General features: G+C 41.4%; 1 protein-coding gene and 1 long non-coding RNA gene across 4 annotated transcripts in view; one reads left to right on the top strand and one right to left on the bottom strand.

Moving 5' to 3' along the window:
* Positions 1-2,583: 2,583 nt before the first annotated feature.
* Positions 2,584-7,037, bottom strand: LOC140726310 (uncharacterized). The gene is made up of 3 exons (XR_012098608.1): positions 6,928-7,037; positions 5,747-5,857; positions 2,584-4,668 (listed from the first exon to the last, which is right to left on the bottom strand). It is a non-coding gene; the product is annotated as an uncharacterized lncRNA (long non-coding RNA).
* rb1cc1 (RB1-inducible coiled-coil 1) overlaps positions 6,474-15,628 on the top strand; it is a 193,999-nt gene continuing 184,844 nt past the window's right edge. For all 3 annotated transcript variants that reach the window (XM_073042482.1, XM_073042490.1, XM_073042499.1), the window contains exon 1: positions 6,474-6,608. The gene's annotated coding sequence lies outside the window, so the exon portion shown is untranslated. The remainder of the gene's footprint in view (positions 6,609-15,628) is intronic.

Consider the following 15,628-nt stretch of genomic DNA (forward strand, 5'->3'; position numbering starts at 1 on the left):
ACGATGAGGATGTGTCTGAGCTCATGGATGGAGTCAAGTGCTTTATCCAGAAATGCATTGACGATGTTGTCCCCTGGAAGTCGGTCAGGGTCTTCCCGAACCAGAAACCCTGGGTCAATGGTTCTGTGCGAGCAGCACTTACAGTGTGACATAGAGCTGACATTGCTGGCAATCAGCAGGAGCTCGAGAAAAGCAGCCACAATCTATGCAAAGCTATCGAGGCTGCAAAACACCAATACAGGGGCAAGACTGAGTCAAAATTCACAACAAATAGCACACGTGACTTGTGGCAAAGTCTGCAGACTTCAAAGCCAAACGTTATGGTGCTGCCAGCATCGTGGCTTCCCATGCCCCTGCCAAATTAGTTTAAACCCACCCAAACAACTCTAGCCAAGCTGCTCACAAGGATGTTGTAACCCCTTTTGTTCAGTGTAACCCATCGCTTTTGTACAGGTCATACCTTCACTTCCCCAGAGGAGATTCCAATGATCCTTAAATCTGAACCTCTGCCCCCTGCACCAGTTTCTTGACAATGCATTCTCCTGCCAAATCATCCTATTCTTAACCTCAATGGCACTTGACACAGGTAGCAACCCAATGATTACTGCCCTAGGCGTCACTACTTTTTACCTGGCTCTGTAAAATCTCTCTTCAGGACTTCCTCACCTTATCGATCTATGTCATTGGTGCCGATATGTACCAAGACTTCTGGCTGTTCACCCCGGTTATTGAGAATGCCATGAACACTATCCAAGACATCTCTGGTCCAGGCTCTAGGGAGGCAGCATCCTATCTGTGTGTCTCTATCATGCCCACAGAACCTTGTCTCTATTCCTTTGACTAACGAAGCTCCTATCAACACTGCCCTCCTTAGCTCTATCCACAACGATGCAACACCTTCCAACCCTATGTCATCTCTTTCTAATGATTTAATGAAGTGTTGCCTCCCAATAAGACTCCCTTGACAATTCGTTCCTCCCCACTGATCTCTTTAGAACCATAGAACATTACAGCACAGAAACAGACCTTTTGGCCCTTCTTGGCTGTGCTGAACCATTTTTCTGCCTAGTCCCACTGACCTGCACCTGGACCATATCCCTCCATACACCTCTCATCCATGTACCTGTCTAAGTTTTTCTTAAATGTTAAAAGTGAGCCCGCATTTACCACTTCATCTGGCAGCTCATTCCACACTCCCACCACTCTCTGTGTGAAGAAACCCCCTCTAAGATTCCCTTGCAAGCGGAACAAGTCCTACACCTACCCCTACACCTCCTCCCTTTCTACCATTCAGGGCCCCAAAAAGTACTTCCAAGTGAAGCAACACTTCACCTGTGTGTCTGTTGGGGTCATATACTAGGTCCGGTCTCTTGTATATCGGTGAGACCTGACGTAGATTGGGAGACTGTTTTGCCAAGCACCTTCTTGTCCACCAGAAGTGGGATCTCCCAGTAATCACCCATTTTATTTCCATTTTCCAGTCCATTCCGATATGATAATCCATGGTCTCCTCTACTGTTGTGATGAGGCCACACTCAGGTTGTTGGAACAACACCTAATATTCAATCTGTGTAGCCTCCAACCTGATGACATGAACATCGATTGCTCGAACTTCCAGTAATGTCCCCCACTCCTTCACCATTTCCCATCCCCTTTTCCCTCTCTCACTTCATCTCCTTGACTGGTCATCGCCTCCCTCTGGTGTTCCTCCCCCCTTTTCTTCCTTCCATGGCCTTCTGTTCCCTCCTATCAGTCTCCCCCTTCTCCAGCCCTGTATCTCTTTCACCAATCAACTTCCCAGCTCTTTACTTCATCTCACCCTTTCCCAGTTTCACCTATCACCTTGTGTTTCTCTCTATCTCCCCACCTTTTAAATTGACTCCTTATCTTTGTTTTCTCCAGTCCTGCCAAAGGGTCTTGCCCCAAAACATCAACTGTACCTTTTACCATAGATGCTACCTGCCCTTCTGAGTTCTTCCAGCATTTTGTCTGTGTCCTCTTGCTGATCAGTTGCTATTCAACTCAGAAAAACTGCCGCGAAACTCTGCCTTCAACATCTTGATCGCCACCCTGATTAAAAAGTAGCTCTTTTCACCACATCCCTGATTGTCCAACTCAGAGAGAACTGGCACGTAGCTCTGATTTTTAAACCTTGAACACAGCTCAACTTACACACTGCCTCTTACTGATTAGTTCCTCCTCAAATCACAAAAACAGCTGCAAAACTCTACTTTCAAAATCTTAACCGCCTTCCTGATTAAAAAGTAGCTCAAAGTTACTTTCAAGGAGCCATAAATTTGCACCCAAAGATTAATTAAATCAAACACTTCATGGATTCATAAGGACACATTTGGTGAAATGAAGAGGGAGTATTAGCAGCAAATTGTCAAGGATTACCGTAGATTCCGGACTACAGAGCGCACCTGATTAAAAGCTGCTGGCTCTAATTTTAGAAATAAAATCAATTTTTTAATTGTACAGGCCGCACCGGATTTTCGGCCGCAGGTGTCCCACGTTGTAATATGAGATATTTACACAGAAAGATATTACACGTGAGGATTTTTTAACTTTTAATTAAATCCATATGGTAACAAAAACAAATACATATTGCAAATGCTTTTTTTCGAACCGTGCCCGTAACGCGGCTACTTTTAAATATACGTTGCGTATACTTCTTTACTGAACAACATTCCAATATCTCCTAACGACTGGTAAAAAATATATATACTGCAGCCTACCAGGAAAAGTTATTGATCGCCTTTAAATTAAAAGCAGCGTTCGCTCAGATCCAAAGCCGCTCGTGTAATGCGCTCCCTCCCTCCGTCCCGTTTTATCGCAAACGGCATTTTTCCCACAAGACGCGGCGAAACCGGGTGTGACGTCATAGCATCCCGCGATGTAGTACAGAAAACAAATATAGTTAAAACTCTTCTAACTTTAACTAGAAAATGAATTACTAAGCGAAAATATTATAAACTAAATAACTGCCATAAAGGCAGCACAATGCTTTTCTTCGAGTGTTTTCCATGTTGATGAGGGTGAGTACAAATGACTGATTTACAATAATTTAATTGTGAAAGTGCGCTTGATTTATCGTACAATTTCATTGGACCTCTGTGAACTACTCATCAATTTTATTGGTCTACTGTTATGAGGCGAAATGTTTACGAGGCGGCATGAAAAAAATCATGTATTAGCCGCTCCGTTTTAAAGGCCGCAAAGTTCAAAGCTGTTCAAAATGTGGGAAAAAAGTAGCGGCTTAAAATCCGGAATCTACGGTACTTGTCTCTGCACTGAGCTAAGGTTGTGGCTTGCAACTAACAGACATAAATCAGCTGCTGGCTTCATGGCCATGGAGTCAATTTTGTCAAATTCAGTTCTGGATGCTACTTGCTTACTTTTATTGTTTGCATGATTTGTTTTTTTCTGCATATTGAGTATTTGAAGGTCTTTTTTTAATGGGTACTTTTGGATTTCATTGTTTTGTGGTTGCCTGTGAGGAGATAAATCTCGAGGTTGTATATAGTATACGTACTTAGATAATAAATACACTTTGAACTTTGGGCTCAGAGCACCATGCGACAAATGTGGATTCTTTAAACTAGGCATTACTTACTGTGATCACACCTTTGATGCACAAGATTACACAAGTATGCTGAGAAAATTCAAGCAGTGAAGGACATGTTACAATTGTGGTCCTTTTTAGGATTTGTCAGTTACTATAACAGCAAACCAAAGCTCAAGTTTTTCTCCTTCTCTTCTTTATATCTGCCCAGCTAGGTAGAGATGACAGGCAGGATAGTGCAATGCTCCTCTTGCAGGATGTGAGAACGCAGGGAGACCCCTAGTAACTCTGACCACTACAACTGTGAGAAGTGCATCCAGCTGCAACTTCTATCAATCTGTGTTAAGGAGTTGGAGCTGGAACTGGTTGAACTCCGGATCATTCGGGAGGCTGAAGGGGTGAGAGATAGGACATATAGAGAGGTAGGGACACCCAAGGTGCAGGATACAGGAAACTGGGTGACAGTCAGGAAGGGGAAAGGGATTAAGGAGCCAAGGCTGAGTACCTCTGTGGCCATCCCCCTCAATAACAGGTATATCATTTTGGATACTGAAGAGGGGTATTGAATTATTGTGGATAGAGCTGCAAAGGTAAAAAGACACTGATGTACCAGCCCCTACACAGTAGGATGTTCTCTACAAATTACAATGGGAGATAGAAAATGCACACCAAAAGGGCAATGTTACAGTAGTCATGGGGGACTTCAATACAGAGGAAGATTGGGAAAATCAGACTGGCGCTGGATTACAGGAGGCAGAATTTCTAGAGTGCCTACAAGATGGCTTTTAAGAGCAGCTCGTGGTTGAGTCCACTGGACAAACAGTTATTCTGGACTGGGTGTTGTGTAATGAAGAACAGCAGCACTCCATTCTCGGGAATGGCCTGCGTTGCCCTGGCAGAGGATTCATGTAGATTTGCCAGACCACTCATGGGCACAAATTTCTAGGTAGCAGTGGATGCAGCTACAACGTTGCTAGAGGTGCTCCCAATAGCCTTGCATACTGTTGATGTGTTGAGAAGCCTTTTGTCAGGGACTGGGTCTTCCAGAGCACTTCGTCAGTTACAAAGGACCACAGTTTGTTGCGGAGCATTTTCAATCATTCCTGAAAGTGAATGGAATCAGACATATTATATCTGCTCTGTACCACCCAGCTTCAATTGGCTTGGTGAAAAAGTTTGCCCAGCGTCTAAGGAACACGCTGTGAGCAATGTCAGCAGAACACAAGTGTCCTGGTGAGGGACTACAGTGGGACTTGGAAAGATTAAGGTCAGAACTGGAGATTGCATCGGATATCATCTGGAATCAACACTTCGATCAGTTGAGAGGAGCAGTCGATTGTCAGAGAAGGGTGTCCAGAACCCTCAGAACCACTTCCTGCAGAGGCAGAGTCAACTTCTCCATCCACCATGGAGGGGGTCTCTGAACCTGAGACTGCTTATCAGCCTCCAGCCTCCCTTTCCAAGTAGAGTGACTCCCCCCCACCCCCATCAGTAAAGAGGTTATGCCACTAGAGTACAAAACCCTCCACAGCGATTAAATATGTAGGTCTGAATGGGAGAATTTAGAACTTACTATGTTGTGGATGTCTATAGTAGTTGTACTATACAGTGTTCTATACACACACACACATATATGACGAGAGCAATATGGTATATATTTAAGTTGAGATGCATGATATATTGTGTTGGAGTTTATGCCTAAGTAGGGAGGAGTGTCGTGTATTTAATATTTCAGTAATATCTGAGTAGCATTATAAAAACATTGTTTAATTAAGCATTCTTTATTCACATCATTCATTATGGGTTCGTGTAAGAAGTGTGTGACTAGGGTACATCATTACGCCACCACGTTACATGTGAGTGCCTCTATAAAGAAAAACAAACTAGACACGTTTTCCTTTCAATTACAGTAGTTTTGGAGTTACAAAAAGTAACAGTGCCCGGTTGGAAAACCTTGGGATATAGTTAAAAGCTTTGTCTTGCACATCATCCATACAGATTATTTTACCACATCAATACATCCAGGTTTTCAAGTGAAGACCAGTTGACAGAATGCAGAACATAGTGTTATGTTACAGGGAAAGTTCAGTGAATGTAGACAACATAGGTTAAGGCCATGATGAGGTAGATTGCGAGTTCAAGAATCAAAGTTCAAAGTAAATTTATTAATAAAGCACATACCTCACCATATACAACCCTGAAATTAATGTTCTTGTGGGTATACAACATCCATAATAGAATCAATAAAAAACCGCACCAACAGGGGGGATAACCACTGTGCAAGACAACAAACTGTGCAAATACAAAAATAAAAATAATTAATAGTAATAAATAAATAAGCAATTAATATCGAGAACACGGGATGATAATACAATAAGAGTCCATTCAACATTCTTATAACAGCGGGATAGAGTTGTCGTTGAGCCCGGTGGTACGTCCTTTTAGGCTTTTGTTTGATCTGCTTTGCGGGAGGAAGGTAGGGGTGGGGCCGGGGGAAGAGTGAGTGTCCAAGCAGGGTGGTATATTTGATCTTGCTGACTACTTTACCGAGCCAGTGAGAAGTGTGGCCAGAGTCCCTGGAGGGAAGGCTGGTTTTCACGATGTGCCAGGCTGTATTCTCTGTACAGTTTCTCGCGGTCACAGGCACAGTAGTCGCCATACTATATGAATAGGATTCTTTCTATGGTTCCTCTGCAAAAACTGCTAAGGGTGATTGTTTCTTTAGTACAGCCCGTCCCTAACCTTGCTATCAGAGTCTACTGGGAACAAACCGCGGGGCGGGGAAAGCAGGTCCGCGAATTGAATGAATGAATGAATGAATGAATTAATGAATGAATGTGAGACCACCCCGAAAGGAATTCCCGCTCGTTTCGCGACCGTGCGCGAGAGCACCCACAATGCCGCGCGGTTTAACGCGGTGACGTCACAGCCGTTCGTCGGGGTGTTGACTCGAAACAAAAACAGAAAAAAAACAAACAGGGAACAGCCGCGTCCATCTGTGGCCGGCGCTGCCGCGGATCCATGTCCAGCCGCGTCGGCTCAGGTGAGTGTCCTGTCCTCGTGTGGCGCAGGGCGGTGAGGGTTTATCCGAGCTCGACCCCAGGGACAGGAGTCCGCCGAGCCGGGCGTCGGGCCTGGGCTTTGGCAGCGCCGCTCAGAAAGTGGACCTGAGATCCGACAGCTCAGCCTCCGGACTTGGCTGTGTTGTGGGTACAAAGCCGTCAGCGGCAATCGGGTCCTACATCGGGCGTTCTGAGTAAATGGAGACATTAAGTGTCAGAACCCTCCTGACTTGGGAAGGACAAGTAATCGCTTTAGTCCCACAGGCAGGAATGACTCAGCCTCTCAGCGGATACTCTTACCTATTTCCAACAACAGTCAAAGTTTGTCACCTTGAATGAATGCGGTTGTAGTCTGGTGTTTAGCAGAAACGAATTTCTCGTAAACAGCTATTTTGTGGTGGTGTTGCTTATGCAAGTATAGATTAAGGCTTGAATAAATTAAACATTAACATTTCGATTTATTTTTGCCTCATTAATATAACAGCCTGTTAATGAGTTGCTCTGTTTCACTTGTTACAGTGTAGACTTTATAGGTTTACTTACGTGGTAATTTTCAGCTTTAAAGTATATTTGAATGGCGTTCATGTGAAATATGATATAGAAGGCTAACAAGTAACTGGATGTTGTTATATGTCTGTGGGTCTGGGTTAGAAGTTGCATTAGCCTGAGCGATCTTTTTGGTAATTTTATTTTGGTTATCAAGAGAAGGCTGTCCTTTATAACTTGAAGTGTCAGTAATTTGTGTGATATCTCAAATTTTGGGGATACACATAAAAATTAATGATCATTTGCAAGATCAAAGGAAAAAGAACTTTTGGTTATCAAGTGTGTTTCCAGCCCCATACTCTTGAAAGTTGGTGAAATTCACCTAGACACTTCCTACAAGGTTTGGTGCCATGTTAAAAGTTGGTAACACAAAGAATAGAAAACGCTGCTACAAAAGTTCAGTCTAGAGAAAAAGAATGCATTAAAAAATCCTCAAACTCTTGCGCATTCAGCATTATTCCATGTGACAATGCAATATATGAAAATCCACTTTCATTGTTTGCCACTAAAAAGGAGCATTTCAGCTCCCTCTTGCAGACAGGAAGCTGCCAACACATTGCATAACCTTGTTACTCGGTGGCGGGTGGGGGGGGGGGGGGGTGGAAGAACAAGAGTGGCCTAATAATAATCAGTCATTTCATACAGTATACTCACTTTTAAAAAAAATTGTTTCCTTGACGTCCCCAATCTTCAGACTGGTTTTGTCATTGTACAAGCATGCTATTAAGCCTTTCATATTTCATTACTCTTGCACATCATATTTAACAATTCAATGGAATAGAATTTGTCTTTAATTTGACCAGTGATGCTTAAGGAATGCAGATAATTTGAACCAATATGCAAACTTTTGTAATAGTATTTACAGTGCAAATTGAAAAAAATCATTCACTTGACATGGTACTTTGTAGCAATACCTGAAACTCTGCATTTCTTATGCTTAATATAGTATAAATGGCTCTAATGTTTAAATGTGTTACAATGTTAGTTAAGCATCCATTTAAAACTCATAACTGTGAATAGACCTATTTGACTTTTGAAGTTTTGCTCTGGTGCTATTTGCAGGTTGTTACTTAAAAGTCAAGTTCACAGGCTTTGAGTAGCTCAATGAACATGAGTGGACGAATGACTAAAAGATGAGGGGGGGGGGGAGAATAAACTGGTTTTATTCATTTTGCAAAGTGTTAGTGAGATGCAACAGGAATAGTTACTAAGTTCTTGTCTGTAAGGGAATTGTGTTTAGCCAAGCATTTAAAAATAAATGTTTTCAACAAAATGCTTGTGCATTTAAATGTTATAGCATGTTGTATTTATTTTTATGATTAGAACTGGCATAGCTACTTGAGTAAGGAAATGAAGCAGCTGTTTACTTCAAAAGCCTTTGAGAGGCCTGGTACTTGGCTCAGTGCATGTCTTGTGAAAAGGTTGGATGATGATAAAAGGAGATAAGTGATCTCTTTTTGACATACCTGTCTGTTATGAATACAGGAACAATCTTTTTTCCATCTTGCTTAGAACATGCAATTTTTGAAGATTAAGTTGTTATTTAATTTTCATCTAATATCTATCCTATCCTACAAATGAACTGAAGCTTTGTAAGTGGGCACAAACTGAAAGGGAGAGTGGTTAAGCAAGTGGGTGAAAAATTGGCTGATGGAGTACAATATGGGAAACTGGTGTTCATTTGTTTAGTAGGAAGAATGTAAAAATGCACATTTGAGTACCCAATGCAAAGACACCACGTAATACGGTGAAAGTAACTTTAACTCTTTATTAGCAAGCTACTCGAGAGAACCCTCCTTAAGCACTCTCTCTCGGAGGCTGCTTTGAGGGTCTCTGTCTCCTGAAGCAAATAGTTATTTTTATATCATGCCGTCACATACACAGATACATGTGGGTTCACCCCCCTTTAGTTTCTCTACAGATGAGTGTTGTTAACTTTATCAGTCATAAATTGTTCGTATAACAGTTTTAATTGCTACTATGTCTGGATGCTGACAGGCACAGGCTTACCATCCAAAGCCTCCTGCCCTTGGAAATAGTCAGACCTTTTTTATGCTTATCTTGCAGGTGCCATAAGGAATACAAGGCTCAATAAATTTCTCACAGCAATTAATCAGATAATAATACAAGTTACCCTAAACAAAACTAAAGTTAAGCGCAGATCACATACCAAGGATGCTGTCACCCGCTCAGCTTATTTTATGGGAAAGCATTTGTGAGTCTATACTTTTTTTCTCAAGCTCAGCTTATCTCATGAGAAAGCGTTTGTGCATTTATACTCTTTTCCTCAAGCTCATAGCTGTTATGACCTTTTTAAAAAAAAAAAGCCAGGGTCACAAGTGGCCTACGAGTTGCTAACTTCTTAATATTACAATTTGTTTAGTAGGAAGAATGTAAAAATGCACATTTGAGTGGTTTAAAGAGCAATTTAGTTATGTTGATTCATAAAATGCAGTAAGTAAACATTCAGTACAGCAAACAAGAAAGGAAAGTTGAAAGTAAATTTATTATCGAAGTATATATGTCACCCTGAGATTAATTTCATGTGGGCTTTCACAGTAGTTACAACAAAACACTATAAAATCATTGAAAAACAAACATGCAAACAACCAATGTGCAAAGAAAAGACAAACTGAAATTCCAGAAGAATTACAATAATAAATAAGAAACAAAACTGAGAAAGAGTTGTAGAGTCCTTGAAAGTGAATCCCTAGGTTGTGAAATAGTTTAGTGTTGAGGTGAGTGAAGTTATCCACGCTGGATCAGGAGCCAGATGGTATAGTGGGAGGAAGATATTATAGTTATCTTTACTGTAAAACTGAAATGCAGGAATCAGGAAGATTTCCTCTGAACACACAAGACAATTTTGTTTTCCATACCAATGGAACATTAGGCTGGTTATCTCAAACTATTTACCCTATGAGATTAAGAAATAGTGGCCTGTGCTTAGTGGTGTTTTAAAGAATAATGGATGATCTCATTGGGTTGGATACTGTCAGATTATTTTGTTAGGGTAGGAAGTTTAGAACTAGAAAGCCTGATTCTTTTCCTAGGCCCAATGTGGAAAAATTTCCTCATGCAGATTCTCTTCCGCTTCAGTCATTGATTGTTGCATGTAATTAGGGGTGAAGTTAATAGACCTTGCATCACTTGGAGAATAAAAGTTTGTAGGTGTTCGGAAAGAAAATGTTGAGGCATAATCTACTGCTCTTGCAATGCATTGCATAGAAAGCAAAGCAGGGAGTTGAACATCTTTTCAAAGGTCACCTGAGCAGAAACTTTCTTGGGGGTTTTTAATGAAAAACTTTGTGGAACTACAGAAAGTTAAGTAAAACCTGCATTAGATTCAATATAGAATTGTCTCAGTCCTGAATATACTGCTATTATTGATTATTCTTACAATTAGCATTAAACAAGGTAACACACAAAACAACATTTTATAGCTTTGTCATGGACAAAGTGAGCTTCTGGCACTACAATAGCGTAATAGTGATGAAGGATAAACAATACCTCCTTCAAGGTACACCTACTAAATGTTTACCATCATTGAGAAAGCTTGACACTCAGATATTGCTGTTTCAACAGCAAATAAAGAGTGGATGGAGATGGATGGGTTTCAACTGTGTGCTTCAAGTCAAAATCTGAATTGGTCCACGCAGGAAATGATGAATAGCTTATGAATGAAGTGATGTTTGTACAAAATGAACTGTGCCTCTAGATTCTGAACTCTCCCTGCCTGACATCCAAGATGTCAAATTTAACCATTTCATTACATCTTTGCCAAAATGAAAGTCTCAAAGATTTGTCTTGAAACTGCACCGTATTTAACCATTCTCACTTTGAAAATATTGTTCTTGACGACATACTGATGAGCAGACTGGTGACATGGTGCTCACCAGATTGATGATCGGGTGAGGTACCTCTGAAGTCAGTTGTGCCTTTTTGATACATCCTCCAACTTGATTTAGCTCCTTCGAGTCAAGAAAGGTATAAAGATAATTAAGATAATATTGGATTGGGAGAGGTTCCTGTTTTGTGATGTGCAGCACATCCTCTGCATACACCTGTCTTTGAACAACAAGGACTCCTTCCTTTGCCTAATTCAGTTACTCTGTGCTGAGAGGTTGCTTACAAATGTGCCAACCACTGCAGAGGCTGTCTTTGGCTACTCTCATAGGATCTGAAATGATGTGTTCTTTGGGCCATTAGCCTTAAATGCACTCACAGTGGGCTGACGAGCACCATCAAGTCAGACTTCACCCACGTCCGGTCATTAGGCATAAGGTGCATTGTGCCGACCTTTGCGCTGTTCACGTAACTTGTGTGTACAGATGGCGTCTCTGCTCAGCAATGGGAGAATCTCAGCATTAAAGTCAAGTGGGGGATCTTGTCAGCAATGTCCTTGAGACGTGAATGGCCATGTGCCACTTCAGAAGTTGTGATTTCATCCCTGCTGCGAATATGGTCACAGTCAACGAGAGTTGGCAGGGGTAAGCTATCTCCCCTCCTATTGACTCCATGACAAATCCACCGGCTCTGCTTCTGGTAACTTCTGATGTTCTAGAACATGTCTTTAGAATGTCCAGGGAAGTAACTGCATCTAATGGATGCTCAGCTGGCTCCCCACTGTGCTCTACTGTGAGTGAACTGGAATCAGTCGCCCAAGGTGCCAGCCCTGAATTTACAGCTGTGTCTGGGTCTATTTCTACTGAAGTGTCAATAGGTTCTCAATGATGGTTCTCAGCCTGAAACGCTGACTGTTTACTCTTTTTCCATAGATGTTGTCTGGCTGATGAGTTCCCCCAGTATTTTGTGTGTGTTGTGTGTCCTTGGCAGAGTTTGTTGGAGACCACTGGTGCTTGCTGCACTGTGTGTCCATCTGTATTCTGCAATATATTGCTACTGTTTCTCCAGTTTCCCTTGCTTCTCTCCACATTCTCAACCACTTTATGGATGACTGCCTTGTCCACATTTGGACTGACTCTGGCCAGTCTCAGCATCTCACTCAAACTGTGATTTATCACCACAGCCTGGTACAGCGAGTGAGGACCATGCGAGTGAGGTTCTGTGGTAGCTTCTGTTGAAAGGTGAGCCACTGATGCACTTGGTGCACCGTACAGCCCTAGTCTGCTCTTTTCAGGTGGTAAACCTCCATATTTTTCCAAGTTTGGTGACTTTGGGCACTTCTCAATTTGTACCTTAAATGGGCTTCCATTTTTGGGTTTGAATCTGAAGCAGAGTACTGTGGAAAAATCTGGCATGAATCATGACAAGAATCTGGGTCCTGTCTTTGCTGCTTTGAATTCCTTTTCTGTTGAGCGACCTTGTCATATTAGGGAGTTTGCACCAATGGTTGGTTCTTCAGTCACTCTCCTAGAGTGTCTAAGTTGGCTGCTGCATCATACACCTTTGCCTCTGTTAAGGCAGTGTCAGCTTCATGATCCTTCCTGAGTACAGTCAGTGTAGCTTCTACATGAGCTTTCTCCATTTCTGTGCTTGCTTTCACCATGTTTACACAAGCTTTCAATTAGTGTATCAGCTTTGCGCCTGGTATACACTGCTCTCATTCGTGTTGCTTCACTCTGGCGCGGGCTTGTGCTGCAGTGTGGTTTTGCATGAGCGTCATGAGGATGCAATTGATGTGCCACATTTTGACCCGACTACCAGGGCTCGGCCATCGATGTTGCTGAGGCATTCAGACACCTCTCCAATCTGTGGTGATGCCTTCGAAGACAAGTTATCTTTTCACTCTACTACCCTTGCTGTGTATTGTGTATAAAGCTAGGCAGGGAATTAACATTGTCTCAAATCACATGAGCCGGAAGTTTTCTTTGGAGTTTTTCATGAGGAAACTTTTGTGATCCTGCAGGAAGTCAAGTAAAACATGTATTAGATTCAATACGGATTTGTCGCATGCCTGAATACACTACTATCAATTATTCTTCAAAGAACATCTACTAGTTGTTTAGTAATATGAAGAAAGCTTAAGACCCATATTATTGTTTCAAGGCAAATAAAGAGTGGATGGAGATGGATGTTTTTCTACCATGAGTGCTTCAAGTTGAAATCCGAATTAACACATGCAGGAAACAAAGAAACAGTTTACAGACAGGAAGTGATGTTTGTACTAAACGAATTGCATAAAAAAAATGAACATCCCCTCTATACAGTCAGAACCCACAGGATAAGCCTTAATTTAAATTTTAGTGAACAGCAGAAAAGGCAGGAGTATATCTTTTGTAGTCTTGTCAATGTTTAATTCTATTCTATTTAATAGAACCTAAGATATATTTACAAGGTTGTTTAATTATTTCTTGTTCCTTGTTAGTAATGTGCTTTGGTCTTAGCTTGAGATCTGTAGATAAAAATGAGTGACTTCTAGAATGCTAATCATTTATAATAGATACCAAATGCCTGAAATTAACTGCAGTAAGGTGATTATTTTAGTTACATTTTGTACATCAATAATGATGTAGTGTTGTTTTATAGAATTGTGAAAATCATAATCATCTTACTGAAATATAGGTAGTTACCATTGAAAAGAAATGGTTCTGAACAAAATTGCAGTGGAAAAATAAATATGGCTTGTTGCTGTGAACTTTAATCTGTTGAAAGATTAGAGATAATATTCTGGAATGTTTTCTGTTTTCCTTGGATAAGTAGATTGTGCAAGATCTTTGTTCCAAAAGTTTCACTCGAGAGAATGAGATGATGATACAGGCAAATTACCGTAGATTCCGGACTACAGAGCGCACCTGATTAAAAGCCGCTGGCTCTAATTTTAGAAATAAAATCAATTTTTTAATTGTAAAGGCCGCACCGGATTTTAGGCCGCACTGCTACTTTTAAATATACATACGTATCGGTAACACAAATTACGTTGCATATACTTTTTTACTGAACAGCACGAACAACATTCCAATATCTCCTAGCGACTGGTAAAAATATATATACTGCAGCCTACCAGGAAAAGTTATTGATCGCCTTTAACTTAAAAGAAGCGTTTTCGCTCGGGTCTGATGAGCTTGCGCAACGCGATCGGGTCTAATCGGGTCTGATGTGCTCGGGTCTGACGCGCTCGGGTCTGACGCGCTCGGGTCTGATGAGCTCGCGTAACGCGATCGGGTCTAATCGTGTCTGACGCGCTCGGGTCTGATGAGCTCGCGTAACGCGATCGGGTCTAATCGGGTCTGACGCGCTCGGGTCTGACGCGCTCGCGTAATGCCCCCACCTTCCCGTATATATCCCACAAGACGCGGCGAAACCGGGTGTGACGTCATAGCATCCCGGGATGTAGTACAGAAAACAAATATAGTTAAAACACTTCTAACTTTAACTAACAAATGAATTACTAAGCGAAAATATTATAAACTAAGTAACTGCCATAAAGGCAGCACAATGCTTTTCTTCGAGTGTTTTCCATGTTGATGAGGGTGAGTACAAATGACTGATTTACAATAATTTAATTGTGAAAGTGCGCTTGATTTATCGTACAATTTCATTGGACCTCTGTGAACTACTCATCAATTTTATTGGTCTACTGTTACGAGGCAAAATGTTTACGAGGTGGCATGAAAAAAAACCATGTATTAGCCGCTCTGGATTAAAGGCCACAGAGTTCAAAGCTGTTCAAAATGTAGGGAAAAAGTAGCGGCTTATAATCCGGAATCTACGGTATGTTTTTTGTGTGGCATGAAAAAAAACTTTTGAATTTGAGATAAAATGTGTGTAATTAGAGAAAACAGAAAATGCAGAAAACAGCAGAATCTATGGGAAGCGAAGTTGTGAATGTTTCAATTAAAAGCATGCTAGAACTGGAAAATAAAACAGTTTGTTACAAAGGAAAATGACATGGTAATCTTCAACCCTACATAGGAAGCACAAGGTTGTTCTTGTGGATAAAAATGGTCTCCAAATCTGTTGTTTCTCCAATGTGATGAAGACCACATGATAAATACTGAATACAGTACTATGGCACTTGGAATCTACAGTGTAGATCTGTGCAGACACAATGGAGATTTGGGAGAAAAACCTTTCTGAAACTCGTACCATTAGACATAGGAGCAGAATTAGGCTACTTGGCCCATTGAGTCTGCTTCGCTATTTGATCATGTCTGACTTACTATCCCTCAACCCCATTATCTTGCCTTCTCCCTATAACCTTTGATGCCTTTACTGTTTAAGAATCTGTGTCAACCTCCACTTTAACTATATCCAATGATTTGGTCTCCACAGCCACCTGTGGCAATGAATTCCACAACACAAATTCACCACCCTCATCTAAGGGAATTCCTCCTCCTTTGTTCTAAATGCATCCCTCTATTTTGATGTTGTGCCCTTTAGTCCTAGACTCCCCATTTCCTCCACATCCACTCTATGCAGGCCTTTCAATATTGAATAGGTTTCAATTTGTTTTCCCCCTCATTCTTCGAAATTGTAGCAAGTTCGGGCTCAG

This window comes from Hemitrygon akajei, chromosome 1 (genome assembly GCF_048418815.1).
Source record: "Hemitrygon akajei chromosome 1, sHemAka1.3, whole genome shotgun sequence".
Classification (NCBI taxonomy): domain Eukaryota; kingdom Metazoa; phylum Chordata; class Chondrichthyes; order Myliobatiformes; family Dasyatidae; genus Hemitrygon; species Hemitrygon akajei.